The sequence below is a fragment of the Camelus dromedarius genome, chromosome 23 (assembly GCF_036321535.1).
Source record: "Camelus dromedarius isolate mCamDro1 chromosome 23, mCamDro1.pat, whole genome shotgun sequence".
Classification (NCBI taxonomy): domain Eukaryota; kingdom Metazoa; phylum Chordata; class Mammalia; order Artiodactyla; family Camelidae; genus Camelus; species Camelus dromedarius.
Window position 1 is genome coordinate 7,765,842 of NC_087458.1, and position 19,865 is coordinate 7,785,706.

General features: G+C 53.9%; 1 protein-coding gene and 1 long non-coding RNA gene across 7 annotated transcripts in view; one reads left to right on the plus strand and one right to left on the minus strand.

The window, feature by feature from the left end:
- The window catches only part of MEF2D (myocyte enhancer factor 2D), a 32,945-nt gene extending 20,001 nt beyond the window's left edge, over positions 1–12,944 (minus strand). The window contains exon 1 of one of the 6 annotated variants that reach the window (XM_031436084.2): positions 12,626–12,944. The gene's annotated coding sequence lies outside the window, so the exon portion shown is untranslated. Of the gene's footprint in view, positions 1–11,858; positions 12,033–12,429; positions 12,520–12,625 lie in introns of those variants that run through there. The other 5 variants (XM_031436086.2, XM_010999455.3, XM_031436085.2 and 2 more) reach the window with 5 other exon arrangements.
- Positions 12,945–12,995: 51 nt separating this feature from the next.
- Positions 12,996–14,289, plus strand: LOC116148113 (uncharacterized). The gene is made up of 2 exons (XR_004131610.2): positions 12,996–13,224; positions 13,822–14,289. It is a non-coding gene; the product is annotated as an uncharacterized LOC116148113 (long non-coding RNA).
- Positions 14,290–19,865: the final 5,576 nt, after the last annotated feature.

The window sequence follows — 19,865 nt, forward strand, 5'->3', positions numbered from 1 at the left end:
GCTTCCTTCCTACCCAATTAGGGAGATTTTAATGAACACCTGGACCTCCTTAATTAGCCCTCTGCCTAATTACCTAGCCAACTGCCAGGAGCCAGAAGCCTGGGCATCTGTTCTCCAGATGTGAGCCTTTTCTTTCTCGCCTGGCTTGGCCCCATTCCTCTTTTTTTCCAGCTTGCTCCTCCTCTAGGAAGCCCTCCCAGATGACCTGGGTTTTGGCTGCTTCTCCTGGAGCCCAAAGGCTTGGAAGGACTTAGGGCTACCATGGAGACAAGGGGTTATCCAGGATGGCCTTCCTGCTCTGATGGCCTCAGGGCCCACTAAATCCTGACCTCAGGCCACAGCTATGACTCCTTGGGCTGGCAGCATCTGTGTCACTGAAAGTACCCCCTCAAAGGCTCTGGCTGTTTCTGATTCTGATTCACCCACTCAAAATAGTGCTGGCAGGACAGGATTGGGCAGGGTGGACCTCCTCAGGGGTGGGGAGTGGAGGAAGGCAGAGTTAGGGCCTCCCTCAACAGAGACAGAAGGAGCAAAGAGGGAGGGAAGATGGCAGCTGGGCTGAGCCCCAGGGAGGCAGGCGCAGACCCACTGTCTGTGGAGAAGGGTGGTTGAAGAGAAGTCTCTGCAAATGTAGAGCAGAGAGGACACAGGGCAGGAGGCTCATCTGACAACACTCTTGACGATGAGAGGCTGAGTGAGGGGACCAGAAGCAGTAGGGGATCCAGAAGGACCCCATGGACAGCCATTTTTCCCAGCTGGGTTATGAACCCAATAGGAACATATGGGTTGTATTTACATGTAAATGAAGTGCGAATAATATATAAAATGTATCCTAAAGGGGGTCTTGGTTTGGAGGGGGCAAAGCAGAAGTAACAGGCTCCTGCCTCCCCCAGTGTAACACCTCTGGGTACCTGAGCAATATTCAAACCATTCTCGGGTTTCAGAATGATGCTATCTCAGTTCCTGTGTGAGGGTGGCCTGGGGCCAGTGGGAGGAGTGGGGGGAGCGGTCAGAGAGGCCTCCTGGAGCTGCAGTTGCAACAGAGCTGCCCTTCCTGGGGGAGCTTCAAGAGAAGTGTCTGCCAATGGCTGGCCTCAATCTCCTCTCTCCTGCTGTTGTCAGGGGAGTACCTACCTCCCCTTCTCCCCTACACCCTTCCAACCATATCCATCCTCTGTCCCAGTGGCCCAGAGGCTCAGAGGAACCGCAGAGCATCTGCTTTCAGAGCTGCCACACCAGTGTAAGTCAAAACGGAGCAGCTGCCCAGAGAGGCTGAGTGAGCAGCCCTCGTCACAGAGCAATGGGCTTCAAACCCTGTTCTCACATACAGTGAGAAAGGCAACTCTCATTAAGCAGGCCCTTCATCCCTTCCTTCCAGGCTGCTCAGGGCTGCAGGCTGTGACTGGAGGGGAAGGCAGGAGGCGCTGGAGACAGCTGTCATACCTTCTCCCGCCCCTTCCCTGTGGCTGGGCTGCAGGGCATGAAATAAGCAGCAGGCGCTGGGGGAGGGGGTGACAATCCAATCCACCTGTCACCCCCACAGTCAGGCGGCCTCAAGCAGCTTGCTCACTAACGAGGGAGCAGGCGTGGGTGAGGCAGACACAGAGGAGGGTGGCAGAGGAGGACAGACACACAGACACAAGAAAGGAGACAGAAAAATAGGTAGAAAGGCTGAGAGGAAAGCAGCGTGGGGCAAAGGCAGACAAACAGAGGGCCAGAGGAGACGGGAGAGGCAGGAGACCAGAGAGAGACAAAGATTCAGAGAGAAGCAGGTAGAGGACAAGAGGCCGGTTCAACAACCGCTTGCAGGATCCTGATGCTAGGCCAGGCGCGTGGGCATAACTCGACAGGACTCCATCCCTGCCCTCTGAAAACTTGCAGTCCCGCCAAGAGTCAGACAAGGGCAGGGCAGGTCCCACCTAGGGCAAGGGCAGGGAGAGGCAAGGGGGCCCTCAGGAACCTGGACTGGGCCCAGACCCAGCCCAGGATGGAGCATCTTGGCTCTTGAGGCTTTGGCTAAGTCCAGGCTGCGGGCAGGCAGGCCCTGCAAGTAGGCAGAAGTGAGCACAAGGCTCAGGGGCTGTTTCAATCCCCTGAGTACTATCTCCATCTACATACCCCCACCCCAGGGCTCACAACCTTCCTAGTCACTCTCTCTGAACTGCAGGCCCTTTAAGCAGAGACACACTGAGGAGCTCTGGAAGATGGGGGGAAGGTGAACTCAGTGACCACCAAGAGATGGGACCCAGGCAAGAGACTCAAGGGGTCTGCTATCCCTGGGGTGTACATGGGGAGCCCTTCTTTCACAAACACTGTACTAGCTCCAAAGTGGGGGGCACTACACCCCCCGCCAAAGTCTGAGCAAAGGCAGTGCCAGGGTCTCACACTGCCCCTCTCCCACAGCCCAGTTCTCACACCCCCAACCGTTCTCCGCCCGCTGCTCTCTGGTTCCTCTCTGGTCTCTACTCTGTCTGCCCCCTCCCTGCTTCCCTCTCCCACATGGCATCCTCTTTTCATTCACCCTGGAGTTCTCAGTCTGCTCTCAAAGGTGCAGGCAGGTCCACATCCCCATCCTCCTCTTCCTCCCGTCAAAGTTCCACTTGGCAGGCTAGCTACCCAAACCCCTGGTTCCCACCATCTTCCCCTCCCTCAGGGACTCCCCTCCTCCAGCCCAGCAGCCTCAGGGTTGGGCAGGGGCTATTTTTAGCCTGGGCACTGAGCTAATTTTAACTCACCGACAAGGGACCTGGGGGTGGGCTGTCAGGCCTGGGGGAGGGGGGAAGGATCAGTCCAAGAAAGCTGGACCTGGGGCAGGGGTGGTCTCAGGTCCTAGTCGCCCTAGGAACACAAGCGGAGGCAAACACCACAGCTTCAGCTTAAGGGACAAGAATAGATTTGCCAAGAGGGGCACCTAGTGTGGGGAGCAGGGCTGGGAGCCCTCCCTCAGCTTCCGCTGGGCAACTCTCCCGCGCCCCACCCTAGGCTTCCCACCCTCCTCTCCTTGGCAAACCTCCTGGGATGGGGTCATCCTGTTCTCTGCCCAGGAGATGCCACTCCAGTGAGGGTCTGTCTCCTGAGCCACCTCCACTGCTTCCCCACCCCAGCTTGTCCTTCCTGTAGTCTAGCTCTCATCCTTCCTGTAGCAGCTGTGAGGCTGTGTGGCTCCCTGCAGACAGCAGCCCCCCACCCCCCAACCTCCAGCACTTCCCACCCCAGCTTCGGCCGTCTGGTGGCCTCCAGGCTGGCTCCTAGGAACTACCCCAATCCCCACAAGTTCCTAAAGCCACTCAGCCTGACCTCAGGAAGAATCTGGGGTAACAGGAGATTGAGATTTAGTAGAAAGGGGTAGATGAGGTAGGGAAATGAACAGCTCAGGGAAATATGAGGACTATGGGTCGTAATTCTGGATGCCTGGGTTCTAGTCCCTGCTCTGGCCCTAACTCACTGTGTGATCTTGAATAAGTCACTGCCCTCTCCAGGGTTCACCCTACGGGCCAGTGCAGTGGGTAGGTGGAGTGGAGTAGGTACCGAAGTGTCTTCCAGTCTAGACATTCTGTTCCTATGCTCTTCGTATAGATGCAAAAGGAAGAGAGGTCAGGATTGACTGATTCCATGGAGAGGTAACAGAAGAAATGGCCTGGTTAGGTCCACTGTCCTGTAGCTTAGGAGGGGAGGGCAATGTGGAGGACAGAAGAGAGGAGGAACAGGCCTGATGAAGATGGAGGTGCTTTCTGAGCGATAACCCGCATAACAGATAGCCACAGGTTGACAGAGGTTAATGGTCAGCCAGGGTGGGTGCCAGGCAGGGCACACAGGCCCTGGCAGCAGAGGTTCTGCTATCCCAATCCCCTCACACACTTGGAATGCCTATCAGACCCAGGGTTTGGGGTCCTGCTTCTGGTTAGAGTAGTGACTGGCCCAAGGTCACTGTCATGGTCATTAGTGGGGCCAGCTTTGCAATCTGAGCCTGAGCCTTCCTTCATTCTCCACCCAGCAGGCCGATCAGTAATGACTCACTTCTGCTCATTTGCATGGGGATTTGCATAGTGTCTCTGACCTTATTCCATCAAGTTCTACTTCTCATTCCAGTACTTAGGCCACCCCTACCCAGCATCTCTAGGCACTTCGGGACCCCAAGTGGAGTTACTGGCACTTCAGGTCTCCAGTCCCATCTTTCTCGCCCAGAAAACATTCCTGAATTGATCCACTGGTATTATATAGAGCTTTCAATCCAACTGAGTCCTCCATTCTTGTCCAGGTCCCCTGTCCAGGCCGGGATTTGAGGGGAGAAGGTGTAATTATGAGGAACAAGTAAGAACTCCAGCTAGAGTAATTTCATACGATTCATGCGGTAGTGTGATGGCTCCAAAACTGCCTGGGGGTTCTCCAGGAGAAAAACCCTATTCCTATCTGTAGTGCCAAGGCGGGGGCAACAGGAGGATGGAGGTGGATTGTCCTTTACCTCTACCCCTGTTTCTAAAATCCATCCCCAAGAGTGCAAAGCCAGAGAAAATGGCCTCGTACAGCAGGCAAGATAGATGTAAGACTTCAAAGAGGACTTCCCAGGGCTAAGTCTTTGGACTCAAAGTAGTCTCTGGGGCTCAAGTTTGCTTTGTTAGAAGTTACCCGACCAAGTATGGGCAACTGGTAACATTAGGGAAGGCATGGCGGCTCCAGAATTATAGTCCAACCAATGCGAGCTAGAAGACAACCAATCCCCTGCCTACCTTGAAGAGGTCAAACTGACCTCTCTTTGTTCATTGTAATATCTACACTTCCAGCCACACCTTCTGAAATAATGAAGCCAAAGCAGTGGTCTCCTATCCTGGGAAGTCTTTCCTGCTATCTAACCACCATCCCTCCCACTGTAGCCAACCCTTCCCCTGCAACCTAAGCCCATTCCAGTCATCTAGATGAGAGGGGTGGACAGGGGCCCCTGGCCATCCAAAGCCTCAGCTGAGGAGAGGTAGGGCGGTTGGGACGGTTAGTGTGTCACCTTCCACCTCCCCACCCAACTTCCCTCTGGGGTCTCAGGAGACAGAAGTGAAAGTGGCAGCTGGGGCCTTGGGGGCGGGTCAGTTTGAGAGCCGTTGGGATGAGCATAATGCCACCAGTGCTGGGTCTGGGCTGCCTGCCACTGCAGCAGGCAGGCTGATGGTTAGATCAGGAGAGGGACTGCCCATGGAAATGAGGGCTTGAAGTAATTATGGAATATGGGCCCCTGGCCAAAAGAAGAGCAAACTGAAGAGAAAAAAGTAGAGAAAAGCAGGCAGCAGACAGTCTCAGAAGGGCACTCTCTTCCAGGGCATTGGTTTGACCCTTTTTTTTTTTTTTAATTTGACCCTTGTTTAAAGCAGCAAGATCCTATTTTTCCAACCACAGAGCAGGGCTGCTCTGGCTGAAGCAAATGAAGGATGTCTAGGTCCTGACTGCTGGGATGTGAGGGCAAGGAGAGAGGGGAGGGGGCCTGAGGCCTGAACCCTCAGACTGGACAGCACCAATTCCGACAGGAAGGGAAGGTGGAGGATCAGAAGTGTCCACCTACAATTACAGACAGCCCCTCATCCCATCCCCATCCCAAAGAGGCCAATCCAATCAGGGAAAGCAAATCCTCCTAGAGACATCATGACCTCGGGAAGCCACCAAGGATTTAAAGGGGCCGCACAGGGTGATGGCTAGGTCTCCTTCTGACTCGAAGGACAGTCCTCTAAGCCCCTGGCAAGGGAGGGCAGGCAGTGCGGCTGCGTGGCCCTGCGGAGGCAGCCAGCCAGGCAGCTCTTACAGGATTAGCTTGCTGCTTTCAGGAAAGGTGCCAGGTGAGGCTAAGATGCCCAGCCAGATGGGCCCCCCCTGCCCCGCCCCACCACACTAGCAGGCAGTGCAGTTGGTGGGGAGTACCCACACACATCTATGCAAATACTTGCCCCCAGATTTTTCATGCCCTTCACCAATACTTAGTTTCTTGCCCTTTCATGAAGATACTGTGCAAAGACCCCTCTGATTTCTGCCAGGTAGGATCAGGGTCCCTGTCTACCCAGCTTTCTCTGCCATTCCTATGATCAGGAGCTATCAACCTTCCTCTGAGTGGGAAATCCTGCCTGTTGTCTATTCTCAATCCCTCTGCTACACTTTACAACCAGGGCCCCACCCCAGGGAGCAGGTGAGGAGGCCAAGGGGTTCCTCCTCTCTGCTCACTGTCAGCTCCCCACCCTCTGGGCTGACAGGTGGGGGAGACAAGAGGGAACAGCTGGGCCAGGACACCTGTCCCCACCCAGTCAGCCCGGGCCCCATGGGCCTGCCACGGGTATGCGTAGGGAGTCAGCAGAGAAGCAGGCAGCTGTGGGGGATGGAGGAAAGGGGCTCAGAGGTCAAGGAGAGATGTGACTGGGAAGGCCTGAAGCACCCCTTTCAAGCTCAGCCCTTCCTCCTGGTCTACCCGCCCCCCCAATTAATATATACCCTCTTTAAAGGTTCGAGGTCATTTGCTCCATCCCCTTGCCTCCATGTTACTTGACCTAACTGCAGTGGGAAGACTACAAAAAGAGACCAACCCCTCCTCTCCCCACCCACACCCACCGTATGTTTTCCCTTGAGGTTTGAGGATGAGCTCTCATTCCTTGTTCTCCAACTCTCAATCCTAAGGATTTGCTGGCAGTCTTAGGGGCAGGAAAATCATGAGGAGTAAGTAAGCATGCAGCCAGAGGGCTCTGGTAAGACTCGGGGGTGAAATGTGGAAGGGGTAGGTTCTGAGACAAGGAGACAGCTGGATGGAGGGCAGGGCTAGGCTCAGCTTCCCAAGCCCATCTAGGGTCAGACTGGGCCTAGGCCTGGAAGTCCTCTCAAGGCCTCCTCAGTGCCCCTCACCTCAAGTCCCCACCCGGGACCCTGCCTGCGCCTACCCCACCTTCTGGGCAGCTGCCTTAGCAGGTACGTCCTGGGCCAGGTTGGAGCTAATGTCTGGAAGAAAGGATGTAGCCACTTTCTAAGCACTCACTCTGTGTTTGCATACTACACGTTTTCCCACAGAGCCTCCTTCCTTTCCCAGAGGCGGCATCTCTGTTTCACAGAGATGGAAACCAACCCAGAGATGGACAGAAACTTGCCCAAGGTCACCAGGAGTAAGTGACAAGAGGTGAGCTGACTGCTGAGCACAGCGCTTCCCCTCACAACCTGGACTGCGAGCAGGCAAGGTCTCCCTCCCTGGGAGTAACAGTAACATTTCCGGGGCAGTTCCCTAATATCTGAGCCTGGGAGGCTCAAGTTAGCCATGCCTCTTGCCTTCATACAAGCCCAAGACTCTTGTGGCTCAAGTCTTTCCAGATCTAGTCTCTCTCCTCATCCATTTCATATGGCAGCCCAAGGGGGTACAAATGGGTACCCAAGAGGGTTCTCTAAGTGTTACTCATTCCTGCCCTCATGCCCCTGCTTTGGAGGCTTTCTCCCATGGCACTCAATCAGAATACAAAACTTTTGGAGGGAACCAAGGATGCCCCCCATCAACTTGCCACCAAACCCTAATCCTCTGCCCTCCTGCCAGGGAATCCTACTGAGTTCGTTCTCCCCTTCAATGCATCCTCCTCCTCTCAGGTCTCCCTAAGCCTCCCTTTTCCACTGCGCCTCTTGCAGGGCAGGATCTTTCCCTTAACCTCAGACAAAAGCCCTAACACTTCCTAAGTGGGAAAGCTTGAGCAAGTCACTTATCTCTGACTCAGTCTCCCCAATTATTGAAAAAAAAAAAAGCGTGGAGAGAAATAAATGAGTCTTCCTATGTTTCCATATCCAGCACAGAGGCTGGCACACAGGGACATGACAAATGAGAAGTTTCCTTCCTCCAATCCCCAGGGATCTCAAAAGTTTTAGGTTTTGGTCTTCAAAGTAAATTGGAAAATAGGGTGAGAGGGGCACTGCCTGAGGGTATAGTACTCTTGACCAGGGGACAAAAAAGCTCCTTCTCTGTATGCTTCCCTGGTCTCTCCAACTCCTATGGGAGTGGCCAGAGCATCCAGCCAGAGGCACCAGGCCAAGGTCAGTGACCAGGCCTAGAGCCCAGAGCCTCCTGGGAGGGTGAGTTTAAATGAGTAAATATGGTCCCGCCTGGGTGAGGCCAGCAATAGGCCAGAGCTCCAGACAAGCCCCTCCTTTCCCAGCCTACAGCAGAGGGGAGAGACATCAGACAGCAAGCCCAACTGTCTCCCCCACCCCCAGGCTATCAGGGTTCTGTGCAGAGTCAGTGAACACACTCCCTGTCTCCATGCCAGGCAGGACCAGCCAGAAGCATGGCTAGGCTCCCAAGAAGGGGAGGTTGTGTCCATAGCCTCAAGAAAAGGAAAAATCAGATGCAAAAGGTCTTAAGGATCACCCAGGCCAAGGACTGGCCCCAAAATGCTTGCAGGCTCAAATGCAACCTTGATACCTCAGAATGGCCTTGCTCATCAGGATGAGTGGGAAGGGCAACAGAGACCAGTGACAAACCACCAAAACACCCAGGTGCTCTGCTCACCGCAAGGCTAGGTGAAACTCCTATACATCTGGAAAGCTGACTTACCCAAGGACATGCAGTTAGTGTCACAGGCAAAGGCAGGCTGTGCCAGGGCCACAGAGAGGGTTAAATGGTGGTGAGGGTGGAGTGTAGTGTTGCAAGGGGCAGTGATGGAAGTCAGCCAGGGCTCCCCAACTCACACGCCATGCTCTAGGTCCAACTCAATCCCTCTTGCTCTGCCTTCTTGCCTCTAGTCCCCTCAACCTGTCCCTAGTCTCCAATCTTTTAATCATCTTTGCCTTTCACTACCCCCACCCCTAACAAAGTGCAGCTGCTCCATGGGTGTCTACACACCATTGTGTGTCTACACACCCGTGTGTGTATGCAATGTACACCTCCATGCATGTGAGCCACTAAATGCTGTGGACCTGCCAGGTGCATCTGGGCACGTCAGTCTGCACAAGAGCCCTACGTATTCCCACTGCCAAGGGAAAGGGGCCCAAAGGCGAGCCAGCCACAGCTCTGGGACAAACTCTTCAGGATACTTTCAGGCCCAGGCAGCAGGGGAGAAGAGAAAACAAATACTCCAGGAGCCAAACAGCACCATCCCTACTAGGCCAAAGTTAAGGCCTCTCAGCAGAGCCACCAAGAGTCACTGGAGGAGAAAGTGCTTTGAGATCCTCATCTTTCCCAGGCCAAGTTCAAACTCACTCTCTCTCCCCCCATCTACCTGCACTGATAAGTTCTTCCTGAAGTCTAAGGTTCATTCTGCCTGCTGCAGTTGTGGACAGACAGGGGGACATTAACCACAACACAGAAAGGTGTTCAGCTCTCAGAACAAAACTACTAGTACCTAACACCTCCTCCATACTCCATGAGTAAGTTACCAAGCTGGGACAGAAGGACAGACGGTTGGCCGGACTCCGGTCCCATGACTGGCTCATAAAAGCCACCAGCGATTACAGTGATGCTGAGGCTATGCTGGCCCCATCACCATCTCCTTCCCTGTAAAAGGGAGATAATTGCCTCAAACCAGTTGGCCTCAGAGAGCCTGGAGAGTCCCAGCCATGATCCCGAGGGGTGGAGAACCTCTCACCACAGTGCCACAAGACCCAGAATCTGACCCCTGATAATGGGTTCGAGGCCCATGTCTGACCCTCATATCCACTTATGGAACCCAGGTAAACACCAAGAGACTTGTTCCCCAGAGATCGAGGCTTCTATTATCCATCCCCCACCAACTCCCTTTCTCCAGTAAGGCCACCACCCTCTGGACTAGAGGGTCAGAGGAGCAGAGAGCCTGGCTCTGAATACAAATAGGAAAATGCTGGACCCACCCATTTGTCCCTGACTCCTCTTTCCCCCACAGAGGTACAGAAAGTTTTGAACACAAGGCCCACCCACACCAGTCAGGGTCAACACTGAGATTCTGGACCAAAAGTCAACTGGGGAGGGCAGGGGGCCCAGCTGGCCAGAAGGAGACTGAAACGATAAGCAGAGGGCATGGCCTCTCTAAGGGCACAAGGGCCAGGGATACCCACAGCAGAACCTTCCCAGAGCATGGTCAGAGAAGAGGGGTGGGAGGGGCTAGGTCACAATCAATGAGGGCCTAATCACAAGGCCTCCTCTTTCCCATCCCACTCAGGGGGCCAGGAAGCCTCCCCCAGCCTCCTAGCTACTGGTCCTCCAGCCTCAACCTGAGAGATCTACCCTCCACCTTCTCCACCATCACCCCTCCCAGGAAAGACCCAGTAAAGATTTAAAGAAAAAAAAAAAAAAAAAAACCCTTCTGGAGATATTATGTAACAGCAGCCAGAAAGACTATCATATCTCCCAGCCTATGAGAAGAGCCAGAAGCTAAGAGGGGCAGAGCTGGGAAGTCCAGGCTCCTCCAGTCCAGGGACAGCAGGTACAGAGTTGGGTGAACAACAGGCAGCCCCCACCACCCTCCCAAGTCCTCCACTACTCTGTTCCAGGCACTGGGTACAGCAGACAGAAGCTCTAGCCCAACCTCCCATGCCCATCGCCAAATAAGAGGGTCTTGCTTGTCCCCTCAGACCAGGGCCTCCAAAGGGAAGGATTGTGTTTTTCTTCCTATAATCTCTCCCTAGTATGAAACTGTGTCTGAAAAGAGTGGTGGTTGGACTAAAGTTCCGACAGAGATTTGCTGTGTGACCTCAGACAAAAAATACTCAACCTCTCTGATCTCTAAAGGACTGTGAGTGAAAGCTCCTCCTTTTCCCAGAGAAACCAGAGACCCTCCCCTTACAAATGCATATTCACACTTACACAAACACACACACACACACACACACACACACACGCGCACACGCACACACACACACAAACACATACGGGCTGTGTTGGGGGAAGGTGGGCAGGGGAGTTACAACAAACAGAATATGACCACCAAGACCCAAGGGTCCAAATGCCTGTACTGGGGCAAGTGGGGAAAGAGCTACATATGAGCTCCAGTGATCCCGCCATCACCCAATATAAACGGGTCCTCAGCCACCCTCACACTGATCCCACCCCACCCCCATCTCCTGCCTAACACACTGGGAAACCACAGGAAGGAAATTCATTCCCAGGCAGGCCGTGGGAGCTGGGACAGCCAGGCTAGGTCCTGGGGCGGGTGTGACCCGGCAGCCACAAGCGAGTGGACATCTGTGAACACTGACATGTGCCTTTTCAATGCTCTCCTTGACTACTAAGAATTCTCTGTTGGGGGTTTGGAGGGGAGTGGGAGGTGGACAGCTCCCTAACTTCAAAACACCCAATCTCATGCAGGCCTGGGCTCCCCTGCTATCTAGAGGCCAGAGCAGCCCAAGGTCACCGCCCCAGACGGTAAACTTCCCATAGTCCAGGTTGGCCCCCGAATTGCCTAGGAGACCCACTGAGGGGATGGGGGTAGGTGCAGGGGAGGGCCACCCCCAAACCAAAGAAACCAGGCCTACAAGGAGACCTCTAAAGGGGGGCTGGGCACTGGGAAGGGGGACACAGGACCCACCCACTGTCCCCTCCCCCAACCCAGCAACAATGCAATGCTTAAAGGGAGGCAGAAAGAGCCTCCCACTCAAAGGATAAACCCAGGATAACCTAGTCAGTGGCTCCAAGCCTGCCTACACTCGAGAGCCCTCCTTTCATAAGGAGAGACCTCAGGAGGCTGCTAAGAGACAATCCTGAATTACTAGGGGAAGATAGACCCTGTAAGACCAAATCTGACAAGAAAGGGTCTGGCACTGGAGTGAGAGACTAAATTCATCTTAGCCTCTTTGGCCCTCCCTCCCGCAACGCCCCCCCAACAATTCTCCAGACCCCCAACTCCCAGCCCAGTTCAGCCTGCGAGAGGTGGAGAGAGGGACTAGAAAAGTCTTGCCCAGATGTTGAACAGCTGCAAACTTCTGGCCGGGGGTTCTCCAGCTGGGGTTGCTGACAAACCAGATCAGGTCTCGAAACGGGCTAGGAGGTCCCAAGGAAGGGTCCTGCGTGCCCACCTCCGTGGTGACTTCGCGTTCCAACTCCACAGGCACCGGGCAAACCCGGGCCCCGGACACACACACACTCACACACCCCAACCCACCACCCCGGTGTCATCTGAACAACATCCCCCCTCCCTCCCCCGCTTCCCAAACAGCTGCGGCTCCCCCCGCCCCCACCCTCCCGCCGCCCTCCCAGGCCCCCTTCTGCACCATTTCGGGCCAAGGAGGAGGGAACAGGCGGCGTGAGGAGAGAGAGGGAGGGAGGGCCGGCTGTTAAAATGTCAGTCGCTCCTGGCTGTCACCAGAGACCCCCTGAGGATGGCGCCCCTTCCCAGACCACTCGGAGGCTGCCGTAACCCCGGACACCAATAGACCGGCGAGACCACAAGCCGCCCGTCCCCACCCCGACACCAACACCCCCGGGAATTACAGCCCACTCCACTTGTCCCTCACAGCCGACTCCCTCACCCAAACAGTCCCCCATGTAATCTCCCACCAACGCCACACGAAAACACAGCCTGCTCAGCGAGTTCCTCCCAGCCCAAGAGGCCACCCCATCCCACCCCTCAGGGGGACGGTCTAGACCACCCTCCACCCCAAACCCAAGACGGGGTGGGGGAGGGGGCCTCTTAAAGCGGCAGGCACATTATTTTTCTCTACTCACCGGCCCCGCTGAGGGTAGGGGGGTGTAACGGTTGGGAGAGGGTAGCCCTCGCCCCTAGTCCGGGGAATCTTCAGCACCTGGAAGCCGCAGCTCCGGGCGGGGGGAATAATAAATGAGGCCGGCGTCGGCGCGGGCCCTGGGCGGCGCCGGGGGGCCAGGGCCCCCGTCGTGGGCGCGGGGGCGGGCAGGCAGGCGGCGAGCTGGCGGGGGACCGGAGCCGAGCGCCCGAGCCGCCTCGGCTGTTGTTGATATTTTGCTTCCTTCCTCCTTTCGGGCTCCAAAGGTAACTCCTCCAGCCCCCGGGAGTCGAGGCCGACGTAGGCACAGCTCAGCCTAGCTTGAGGGGTGGGGGAAATGAGGGTGATGGACAGGCGGGGGGGCCAATGGGAGGAAACCGTGGGGGCGACAGGGCGGGGCTGAAGCAGGGGCGGTCCCGGGGACGTGGCCCCGCCCCTAGTTTCCCTCGGGCCGGCCGGGCCGGGCCGGGCCGGGTCTGCCCGCACTCCACCGCCCTCCCAAGCTAGGCTGCGGCGCTGGGAGCGGCAGATCCCTCCGCCAGCCAGGAGGGAGGGAGGAAGCAACAGAGCAAGGCAAAGTAGGTAGGCGAGACCCAGAGGCCTCTAAAGGGATCGGCCCGCGCCCGCGATGCCCTTTTCCAGCTCGCTCGACGGCCGCCTAGCACTGCTGCCACCATGCGCTCGAGGAGGTCTTTCTGGGGAGGCTCCGCGGGCTGCGAGCATACTCTCCCGTACACACACGCTACCTCGACAGCTCCCCCCGAACCCCCACGCCTCAGGAGAGTTGGGAGGTGGGAATCTAAGTAGATAAATTCAGGGTAGACACCAAGTATTGAAAAGATTCCATCTTCCTCACTTAGTGTGTGCCGAAGCCCCACTTAAAGGAACATGTTCATTTCTGAGGGTTACCTGGAGAGCTCTTTTGCTCCCCCTACCTGTGACAGGCCCCCCTCCCCTCCCTGGGCCTGGCTCGGCAGACGCCCAACAATTTAAAGCGACAGCTCATAGTTCGTGGGTGACCTAATCCCCAGTGCCTGCGGGCCCCAGAGCACTTACTGCCAAGGGGGGCAATTTAAAGGGGCGTGACCCTAATTTCCCCCAGCACAGGAAACGCCCAAAAGTATCTTATTAAAGAAGCAGTATTTATTTAGAAAAATTCTTAATTCCTGTTTGCTCCAGGGTGTGGTGACTCCTGCCCTACAAGAGTGTGGGTGCCATGGCTACTGGACAACCGACCCACCAGACTTCTCCAGCATCCTAATTACCTCCAAGAACCTGGAGCTTGAGGAAATGATGGAATCTGGCTTAGATCTCAAAGAACCTTGCAGAACAGAAGGGCACTCAGTTCTTCACACACCCTGATTTCTATATGGCTGGGTCTGATTTACTGGACAGACTCAATTCTAGGTTAAGAGCTGAAGAGACTAATATATAAAGGAGACAACATGTCATGGTGATTAGAAGTATCACCTTTGGAGTAGTCAAGCTACCTTAGTTCAAATCCTTTTTCCACCATTTAATAACTGGGAACTCAGGCACATTACTTAACTTCCCTGTACCTCATGATCCTCATGGGTCAAATGGAGATGATAATGGTACCTAACTCATAAATTTGGTATGAAGATTAAATTAGTTCATATAAGTAAATTGCTTTGAAGAGTACCTCATGTTGCATTGTAATAACTCAAGGACCGGACTGCCAAGACCACTTTAGGCCCATTATCCCATACTAGCCTCAAAGGAGGCAAGTTCAGTGGAATTGCTTCGCAAATAGGTAGAAGGCTTATCTTGTGTCCTAAGACAGGAAGCCAGCAGGCTTCTATTTCCTTGGCCTCAGTTTCCAACCGCTCCACCTGACCCTTCCTTCAGTAAACATGATTTAAACAGTGTCCTACTTTGTCCCCAAACGTTTTGTCCCCACTTTGTCTCACTTTGTCCAAATGTTTGTCCCCACTTTGTCTCAGTTCCCCATTAGAGCTGAGAGATGGGGCCCCAGCAGATGTCAGTCTTTTCTGCCAGGCAGGGCTAGCTTCCCGGAAGGACCTCCAGGTAGGCAGGGGGAGCCCATCTGTCCCATCCCCAAGGGCTCTGAGAAGAACAGAGCCTTGTGCCAGGCCTGGGGCTGTGGCAATAGCAGGATGGGAAAGTGCCCCCCCTCCCTCAAGTGGGGAACCTCCCCTCACTTGTGGCCTCTATTTTTAGTGCTTCCCCAGGCTCTAGCTGGAGAAACCGTTTAGTCATCAGGGTGTTTATTTTCCGGCTGTTTCCGACGTCGGGAAAGCAGAATGTTGAGACTGGAGAGATCCAGGGCTGCTGGAAAAGACTTCTTAGGAACAGGCCTGGGAACTCAGCCTTCAGACCAATGGGTCCCAGATTACAGGAAAAAACCAAAGTGAGCAGGGGGCAGACTGGCCCCCAAGAGACCAAGAGAGCTGGGTTTTCAGACTGCCTTCAGTTTTGAGGCTCTCCAAGTCAGAGACCCTTCTGGCCCCAGCTCTACTTGACGGGTTCTCTCCAAAAACATCAGCAACCCCAGAACAAATTCTTTCCCAGGGCTGTTTCCCAGAAACCCCCTCCCCAACCTCCTATAGATTTGCGTGGTGACCAACCACAGCTCCAGCCAATCTCAAGCCCGAGGCAGACTTGCCAGGGCTGCAATTGGCCAGCAGGTCCTCCTTGCCTTGGAATGTTGGGTCCTTAACAAAAGAATGAGGAAGGAAGGTGAGTCACCTGGGAGGGTGTTAAAGGGACAGAAGGAACAGGAGAGAGGAAGGAGGGGTGAGAAGAGCTCAGTGGGGAGATGGAGTGTCTTGGAACTGAGGTGCTGAAATGATAATCAACTAGAAAAGGGTAGGAGAGGCTGACATTACAAGTGGGGTAGGGTTTAATTTATTTATTTGTTTGTTTGTTTGTTTATAGAGAGAACTTCATGGGAAAGGAAAAGTAACATGTGAGGGCTTGATTTCTATGGAGGACTAAGAAAGGATCTAGGGAGTATTACTGGAAGTAAGACTATAACAAAGACTTCTTGAAAGTGACTCACTACTTCTTTTTCTTCTTGCCCCTGGACTACCCATCCCCGGATCCGCTAGGTGGAAAATGCCTGAGCAGGCTCAGATGCCTGGGTCATTCTTCCTTTTCCCCCTCTGACTACCAACTCATCTTTCCTAAAGAAGAGTCATCTAATCTTGCTATAAAATCCCCTAGGAGTCAAACAGATACCACCAAAATTCTAAAAAGTGTGCATAAACTCCTCTGTACAGTATCACCTTCATAAATTTATATGACAAAGGGACATCAACAGCTCCCTTTATTCACACCTCCCCAGGCAGCCCTAATCCAACTTAATGTGGAATGGTCTTCCTCATCCCCAAGGGCTGCTTCTCTCCTGACTGTTGTTCCATAACTATGGGAAGCCATTACTGCTGTTCAGCCTCTCTGGCTGCTTGGTTAACCCCTCTTGCCTTCGCCACAGTTAGCTGGACAATCTCCATCTTCACCTCCATCCGTGTCATCCCTTCCTTTGGACTGAACATTCTTCCTCCCAGTTTTCTGGTAATTCCAGCAAAGACCCCCAATCTCTCTTCACATCTTCCACCTTGCTTGTGAGAAGGGCCAGCACATATATTGGTGATCCTTCTGTGTATACCTTCTCCTTGTGGACCTGTGTGTCATCCTGTACCTCTGCTTCTGTATTCTCTACACTGTGTATCTATCTCATCAGTGCATGCAGCCTTGTGCTGACATTTTTGGTCTTCATCAGATTTTGAACTCCTTGAGGGCAGCAGTTTAACTCAATGTTGAGTTTTCAGGGTCTTGTAGGGCCTGGCATGGAATGCACTCAACAAATGTCTGTTCTATGAGTGAGTGAGTGAGTGAGTGAGTGTATGTGTGTATGTGTGTGTAGCTATGTTAAGATTATAAAAACTTTACTGAACACCTCTATTTGTCTATTGATAACTGTGCTAGTCCAGGGATGGAGCTCCTATCTGGGACCAGAACAAGTCCCACTCTGGGCGGGGGCAGGGTGCTGCGCAGAGTTAAGCAGAGAGGTGTCCAAGGCTGTGCTGGCAGAGCTGTGCCCCAGGCTTAGTGGCAGGGTGCCTGGGGCCAGGCCCGGGGCAAAGGGCAGACGCCCCACCCTAGAACTGAAGGGGGCAGGGAAGGGGTGCCAAACCGGGTCCTGGGTCAGTGCCCCCCCACACCCCACGAGTTCCCGGCCCCCGGCTGGGCAGGATGTGGTGGCAGCTGCAGGAGGGTGGGCAGGATGTGGGGGTGGGGGCAGCTGAAACGAAGCCTGACAGCCTTCTCCCCAGCTCCTCCCTTCTTCCCTTTCCCCACCCCCCCACCTCTCCAGGTCACGTGGTTCCAGCCCGGGCACCGACGGACTATTTCCCCCTTTTCGCGGAAGGACATAATTGATATCGCAAACTCGAGTCACCACCTACTTTAGGCGTACCACGCCTTTTTCTTGCCCCATAGCGCAAGACGGAAAGTTTGCCACACACACATTTCTTTAAATCCTTGATCACTAACCCTGGAGTGGCCCCTTTAAATGCAAATAAACCGCCCTCTCGCTCTCGTCCCCCACCCCCATCCCAACTTCTCTCCTCGTGCCCAGACTCCGCCAGCTGCCATTGACGTCACGCGTGCGTCAGCGTCGCCAGCCCAACCAGACGGCACGTGGGGGGAAGAAGGTGGCTTTAAAGGGCCAGACACTTTCGGCTTGCCGGGTTACTGCTGTGAGATTTGGCCTTGAAAAGGAGGAATGAAATGGGAGGTGGGGAAATCTGTTGAAACAGAAAGAAATGCAGGATAGACGTTAGGAAGGACTTACCAGAGTAGGACGGCCAGGCCTTTCCTCTAGATTCCCCTGAAGTTTGGGTATTTGCCCCTGGGAGAGAAACCCAGGAGGAGCAAGAACTCCGAGGTTTAGGAGACTTGGCATTTAGGACTCACCCGATAATAACTGCAGCCTTTCCTCTATCCCTGCCCAGTATGTCCTTAGCGCAAGGACTTCATTGACTTCGCTATTCTCAGCACCAAGCTCGAAGGACGTAATAGATACTCAATTTAAGTATTTGTAGAATGAATGGAGTACAGTACAAAAGCCACCTCTCTGGGGAGGCTTTCCCTGACTGCCCCACCCAGCCACGCATAGCACATACCCAAAGCTCAGACAATCTCACTCTGTTTTTGAACACCCACAGCATTTAATGAACTTGCATCTTCCTTCCATGCATTAGCGACCACATGGGCAGTGGTTAAGAGCACAGAATTTAGAGTCCTGTAAACATAGGTTCCAATTCCATTTATATAGTTTACAAGCTGAGTGACTTTGGGCAGGTCTCTTCATTCTTAGTTCTAAAAACTGTCAAATGGGGCTAATGCTACTTAGACCATAGACTTGTTACAAGGATTAAATGGGACAATTTTTGCGAAACTCCTGTATGTTATATAATCCATAGTAAGTGCTCAGAAATGGTGGGAAGAAGGTTTTAAGATGGCCGTTTCACCCACTAAACTTCAAGTTTTGACAGCAAGGAGCTTGCCATACTAGTTTATTCCCAGCACCAGCACCAACACAATGTAAGGCTTATAGCTGGTGCTTTAAAAATGCTTGTTAAATGAATAGACATGAATGAATAAATGGTTTCAATATTTACTGAAATCTGACTTCTAAACCGACCCCTGAAATTGTTACCCAAAGAAAGAAAACATTACATCGGCCCCCTCTGTGCCCCAGGTTTTAAACTCTGTGGTAGATAGAGCCTCAAGGTAGAGTTGGGATGAGGCCCTAATCTCTGTGGTGGAACCAAAAGTATTATGCAAACAACCCACACATGATTGGTCTGCAATGGAGACCTGAAGGGGGCCTCCCCACCCCTCCCATTCCTAGCTCAGCAGCTAAAACCCTGTCCCAGCAAACCCAGGCTGGGCTTCTGCCAGGGTCAGAGGACACTGTGGCGCTAGAAGAGGGGAGCTTCTTGCCCCCTCAGAGTTTCTCAGCCCAGACACTAATCCATCTTTGGCCTCTTCTCTGGAGCCTAGTCTGTCCCCCCAGCCAACTCCTCTCCCCAGCCTCCCTCCCATCCCCCACCCCAACCTTCACTCCCGCCCCAGCTTCCCAGTTGTTATAGTGGGAGGCGAGGGGTCACAAGACCTCCTATCACCTGATTCCAGCTCCTTGGCCAGAGGAGCAGTAGCCACCTCGTCCTGGTTCAGCCTGTCTTGAAGCTGCTTATCGATCTGATTTTCAATATCTGTTACCATCTCTGAAGTAGAAGGGCTGACAGACAACAGAAGGGACTTCCTGACAAGGGAGGAGCTATGAGCAGAAGATAATGAGAGCCCTCTCTTTCCTTGAAGACCAAGAAACAGTGATGAGACCCTCCTCTGGCTGAGAGCAACCCTGTCAACCCCAGAAACCCTGGGGGTGTGGGTGGGTTTCCCCCACAGGAATCTCCCATCGGCCTTCATGCTGGCTCCGCCCCTGCATGGGTGGGGTGCCGCCCAGGAGCACTCTGTGTTCCAGAAAACCCCAAAATAACCCGCCTTAGCTGTCCGGCTGCTATTTCTGTGCATCTTGTTTAATTATTCAAACCCAAGTTGGGGAGTGAACTATAAAAAGCTCTCCTACTTGGGGACCCAGGAGAGCTGGGAGACTGGCCAGGTTGCAATAGCACCATACCGCAGGGTTTGGGTGAGGTCACTCGGTCCGGCCTCCTGCCTGAAAGTTCCATCTGCTGTTTGCTGGCTTCCTCTGCTAGAAGACAGAATCCAGGCCTCTCTCCCTAAACTTCCCTCATGCCCTCATTTCAGCATCCCTCCAACCCTGCCTTGCCTGGGAGCTGGGCTCCACCCCATCTCCCTGTACTCTGGAAGTGTTTCCTCTCAGTCATCTGTCTCTGCTGACTGCTTCCTAGTCCTAGTTCTTAACCCACAGGTAATATTGTCAGACCTAAACATCAGGGACTGAGGGAGGTGGGGTGGCAGGGAGTGTAGGTAAAGAGATCAGCTCAGGTAGAGGGGAGGGTATAGCTCAAAGAGCTAGAGCGCATGGTTTTATGAATGAGGTCCTGGGTTCAATCCCTACTGCCTCCTCTAAAAATAAGTAAACCTAATTACCTCCCTTGCCCCCCCCCCAAAAAAAAACTTAAAAAAAAAAAACTTTCATTGTTGCAGGGAGGGTATAGCACAGTGGTAGAACGCATGCTTAGCAT